Source organism: Myotis brandtii, unplaced genomic scaffold (assembly GCF_000412655.1).
Source record: "Myotis brandtii unplaced genomic scaffold, ASM41265v1 scaffold794, whole genome shotgun sequence".
Lineage (NCBI taxonomy): Eukaryota > Metazoa > Chordata > Mammalia > Chiroptera > Vespertilionidae > Myotis > Myotis brandtii.
In genome coordinates this window covers 1,369,086-1,374,988 of record NW_005371198.1, presented here as the reverse complement: position 1 = coordinate 1,374,988, position 5,903 = coordinate 1,369,086, and the positions used below count along the sequence as shown (strand labels likewise).

At 36.2% G+C, this 5,903-nt stretch overlaps 1 protein-coding gene across 1 annotated transcript in view; it reads right to left on the bottom strand.

Annotated features, from left to right (window-relative positions):
* The window catches only part of EDIL3 (EGF-like repeats and discoidin I-like domains 3), a 404,766-nt gene that overhangs the window by 71,466 nt on the left and 327,397 nt on the right, over positions 1–5,903 (bottom strand). The window lies entirely within an intron of this gene.

Sequence of the window (5,903 nt, the reverse complement as noted above, 5' to 3'; positions counted from 1 at the left end):
CCTCCCCCCCCAACACATGCACACACCACCACCACCAAAGGCAAAAGAAAACCCTGACCCTGGAGCTAGCTGTAATAATACTTTGCAAAGATTCATTATTCTCTTGAAATACAAAGGAGGGAAATAACACAGTAACCTAACACAGGGAACCTGGGCTTTTAAGTAATTATATCTGAGGGATTGGATATGCAAGACCTATTTTCATCCTATTTCCTAGCAACGTAAGTTTGAGCAAGAGGTCCAAATTGGGCTAATCATGCTAGTTCTCTTGGTTCTATTCCTGAGTTGTTGAAAGTTGTGTTCTGATTTTGTTACAGCTTTCTCGTAAGGCTGTTCTGAGAGGCACTGGGGCTGCCCCATAGAGCACAGTCTTGCAATGTGCTCTGCAACCGGAGGGTTCCTTTGCCCAATCAGTGTGGAGAACACTGCGCATAATGACCCTTCATAAATATTCATAATGAGTATTAGTGCATTAAAATGTAAATTTAACTGTGCAAAAAATGCTTTCCTTTTATATCATGTATTCCCTCTAGTTTTAGCCTTCTAAAGGTAAGTTTTATAAAATGCTTTTAGTACATACAGTATACCATTCACTGTTTTACATATAGAGAGGCATTTCTTAGATGCTGAAAGCAGATTTTACCCTCATGTGAGCCTTATACTCAGCTACTAATTTCTTTAATAATTTATGGGACTTGGATGTATTGTGAATGACTCAAATTTATAGTCACCCAAAGGAAATATGGATTAAGAAGATTGCTTTCTTATGGGCCATTTCTCCAGAGATAGTTGCCTGAATTAAGGAATAAAATGTCAAGTCAAACTCATTTCTTATTGCAATCTAGCAATCTAAATGGCAGCCATTGAGATAAGTCCAGAGGGGTTACATTTACAAGGGAACAGGTTTTTTGACTGCTTAAAATCAATCCTTCTTTGCATCCCTCTAACTTTTAGAGGAATAATTTTTACTGAATTAAAGCCGTCATTCTCTTTTAAAGAAATTTTGATCTTCAATATGGCTAACTTGGCGATGGGATGTAACAAATCAGTTAAGCGCATGTGCATGGATGCGCATGCGGACACACACACACACACACAGTATAATATCTGTTTCTGTGGTTGATCTATCTATATAACTAGCTGCATTTATCAGCAAAAACAGTAATATTTGTGGGGAAAAAACTAAATACATAAATTATGTTTCCCCTACAGAATACAGTTACACAGAGACATAACTTTCTAAATCTCCTTTACATTTCTTTACTAAAAGACTATGCAAGTACACCATTAAACAGTCTCACATACATAGGCATATACAGGGCAACAGTTTCTACATTTACGTAGAATAAAAAAAAGGTACTGCCTGCACTTTTAAAAATAATTAAAACTCAAGGAGAAAAAATGTCAAATGAAAAAGAAATGCATGAAAACTAAAGATAAACATAAGTGAATTTTTAAAATGAGCTAAAGAAATGATTAACAAATTAATTTGTTATATTCTAAGACCCAGTAAATTGTGGAAATTATTTATGCTTTTTATATTGTACAGCAATGTCTGAAGTAGAACACTACCCTTTGCAAAATATTTAAGTTTATTTTAATCTTATTCTTAACAGTTGTAATGTATCATATAATATTATCCTTTGAATAGTGTAGTATTCAGCAACATTTTGACATAAATATTACCACTGATTTAGCAATTTCAAAATTATACAAAAAGTTTAATTACAGGCTATTTGCCTGCATGTTGCCATATATACCATATAATAATATGCTTAATGTAAATGTGAAAATGTATTTCACTACTTAAATTGCATTCAAATTTCAAGCTAAGACATGTGTTCTTGACAAAAAAAACCAGCTGTGTGTCAAGGTTCCTATTAACTTGTCTCATTAGGGCCTTTCTTCTTTATTGTGTGCTGGGGACCCAATTACTGACTGACATAGAGCAAAATGACAAACCATCCCATTATCAACCACCCAAAACCCCAAAAATTATTTCAATGTTTAAATAACTTGCAAGATTACAATTCAAATGACACAATAGCACTGCTTAATTTAAACTTACATCTTTCCATAGCGCTAAAAAGATTAAATTTGAATAATTAATTTTAATGTTTTCATTTATATGCAGTGCATTAAAATTTTACTTGTTTTGAGCCATTAATGATGGACTATAACCCAATTTCCAGGTTTTAGAGATTATTTCTACACAGATTAGCCTTGCTGTTTATACCATGCACACCTCAGAAAAATGCAAAATTTGTAACTATACTTCACTCCTAATTGGCCTGACTCAGGCATGCTTTAACTAAGCAGACCCTTTATGTATGTTATTCACAAAGATATCATAGTTATTTTCTGGAAAATACCCTTTGTTATTAATTCTCTTCCACTTTTTAAGTACAATAGAGTCCTTTTATGTTACTCTTAATAGCCTACTTAAAATCAAACATTATTTAGCATAGCTAAGAAAAATGTTTTACTAAACCTTCTTTAGCATCAGTGTTACATTTGCTTTTTCCTTCTGTCCTGTTATACCTCGAGTTTTCAATCTTTTATTCATTCATTAATTTAATGACTATGTGCTGAGCACCCACCATATATAAAACCCTAGGCCAGGTACTTTTCAGGATATAGATGTTTATGTTCAGAACCGGTCACCTTGTAGTTTACTCTATTGAAAGGGTGACATGATATTAAGAGGCTGGTAAAACCTGGAGTGAAAAGAAAGGAGGCTGAACAGGGAGTCAGACTCCATGGAATCTGTTACTTTCTAGCTTTGTGATACTTTGAGCTTAAGTAGCAGAAAAACTTCATCCATAATGGCTTAAATATTTAATGAAATTTATTATTTCACATAACATGAAGTCTTAAAATAGGGTAGCTCCAGGTTGGTTAATTAAGGGGCTAATCAGTAACCTTAAACATAGGTTCTTCCCATTGTTTCACTCTAAAATCTTCAAAATGTTGATTTTATCCCTCCAACTATCTTCCTTCAATATTCCAAGATGGATCCCTCAATTTTATGCCACATGACATAACAATGCAACAACATTCAACATTCAGTATTCAGCAAAACCACATTTAACTAAAGAGGAGGAGTTGTTCCTTCTTTTGTAATTATACACAAAAGACTGGACTTTTGCCACGATGAGTTTACTATGTGTCCCTTGTACTTTTTGTCACTTCACTCAAACTGGGTTAATCGGATTTTCTCAAAGGAATTGGGCCTGAGCAATGGCTAATGAATTTGGACCCATTGCCTGATGAGGACATAAATTTGATTCCATGAGCAATCCTACTACCTTGCTACCTAAAGTGTGGACATGCCTGATGAGGACATAAATTTGATTCCATGAGCAATCAATCCTACTACTTTGCTACCTAAAGTGTGGCCGCTGGACCACTCACATTGGTATCTCCTGAGAGCTGGTCAGAAATGCAGAATAGTTAGCCTCACTCCAAGACATACTGATTCAAAATCTGCATTTTAACAAGATGCCTAGGTGATTCATATGCATATTAAATTTCGCAAATCATCACTCTTGCAAACAGAATATAAGATTAGTTTTCACTCCACAGATGTTTTCAAACCAAATATTTTATCAAAATTATGCTAACATTGAAGCTCTTATACAGAAGCATTTTCTGTGGCAAATTGCATTGAGCCAAGTTAATTCTTTAATCAATTTTCTTATCAGAAAGCTTTTCATTCTTTAGTTTCTTGAAATTATTTTATTGGATCAATTACTTTCTAGGTAAATTTTACAACAAAAATTCAATTCACTTATCTTTTATTTTCCATATAAAATTATAGTGTTTAACCTGCCACCACTATGTCTTCTTTCTTGGGTGGGGAAGGGGGAGGGCATTTCTACTATTCCAATTTTCCTGGCTTAAATTGAGCAGTTCTAACTTTTGATTATTGCATTAACATTTAGTCAATAAAAATTTTATTATACTTGGTTTTAGCCACAGCCAATTTTATTTCTACTTGATTATTTATAACTGTAATTGTCATTATGAGTTAGAATAATTCAGCTCCAAATACTTATTTCAAATCAATTAAATACCTGAAGCTGTCTTTATGTGACACAACATGTGGCCACCATTGGAAGGAAAGAGAATTAGGAGTGATGGAAAAGTTAAGTAAGTGAATAAAATGAGATTTATCTTTTGATGTTGGGAGGAAAATAAATCTAAGATTATGACTTGAGTTCTGTTTTGTTTTTGTTTTTTCTAGAATTAGGACAGACATAGCCTCTTTTATAGGCAATGAGTAGGAAGAAGTGAGTGACTCTACCTGTAGTATAGAAGCATATAACTGAAGCATCAGATGTGGTAGGAGGATGCATAATCAGAGGATAACATGGCAAGACATGATAAAGGTTCTTTGCTAAAAAAAAAAAAAAAAAAAAAAAAAAAAAAAAGAAGAAGAAGAAGAATACTTGACAAAGATAAGCCTGGATAAAGTTAAGTCTTGATAAAAAGGAAGAGTCTTCTATTGAAATAGGAAGAAAGGAAGAGAGAATTCTTGTAGTTGAGATAAATTTTCGGCCCTTAGTGATTTCTAACCTTGTCTGTACATTAGCATGACCCAAAAACTTCTATAAAATGACCAGTAACAGGGCACCACCATGAGATTCTGATTGAATACATATGGACAAGGAATGTGCATGGGAATTCTTTGAAGTCCCAAGCTGATTTTAATGTGAAGCCAGGGTCGAGGTGCATAGAGTTACTTTGAGATAGAGGAAATAAAGTGGAAGATAAATGACATTAGGGAGTTCATCTTGATCTCAGTAGCTATAAAAAGTACAATATTTTGCAGGATGAGGAAAGTGTTTCTAAGATGGGGGCAGAGAAACTTGAAGGTTATGTAAATGGCTTCCACTTCTCATCAAACTGCTTCTGTTTACATTAATATGTGGGAAGAAGTAGTTAAAGACATCAAGAACACACCCCATAAGGAAGAGAAGCTCCCGGAGCTATCCACCTGCTGTCAAATCCCCAAGGTGATGTTTACTGGAAGCGAGGGTGGCTGATTCAGAAAGAAGAGATTGCTCAAGGAATATAATGTGCCTGCTGGCATCTACCTTAGAGAAAAACAAAGAAAAAGGAAAACATGAAAACAACCAGTCACTATGATGTGCACTGACCACCAGTGGGCGCACACGCAACATGGCAGGCATCAGCAGCAGGTGGCAGAGCATGCAAAATGGTGGGCGTCAGCCACGGCAGGATGGTGGAGCAGGTGAGTAGGGGCACCAGACCAAGACGAGGCACCGGTCAGTGTCATCGGGCAAGCCTCTGATGGTTACTGAAAATTCTTTGCTCCCACATGCCGCGGTCCTACCCACCACTTGCAACTGCTGCTTGCACTGTCACTCGGCACTGTCAGCAGGTGAGAGTGGCGACTGCCAGCCCCGATCTCCCCTCAGGGCCTCTCCACCTCCCCCTGCTTCTGAGGGGCGATCAGGGCAGTAGCTGCCACTTGCACCCGCTGACAGTGCCAGCTCCGCTTGCACCGCTGCTGGTGCCAGCCCTAATTGTTCTGTGCCATCAGCAGGCGCAGGTGGCTGATTCAGAAAGAAGAGATTGCTCAAGGAATATAATGTCCCTGCTGGCATCTACCTTAGAGAAAAACAAAGAAAAAGGAAAACATGAAAACAAACGAATAAACAGAAAGGGCACTGTAAAGAATGTAAATGCATGTAGCTTTTTCTTTTGGTATGTATCATGAACTTATAGTTTTATTCAAAACTTGTAATTCTGCTACATAAAACATCTAATACAGGAGAGCACAATTAGGCAAACATGATAGATAAAAACACAGGGTACCCCCCAAAATATATATACACACTGTAACAGCTGATAGCTCAATTGATGTTTCTTTCTTT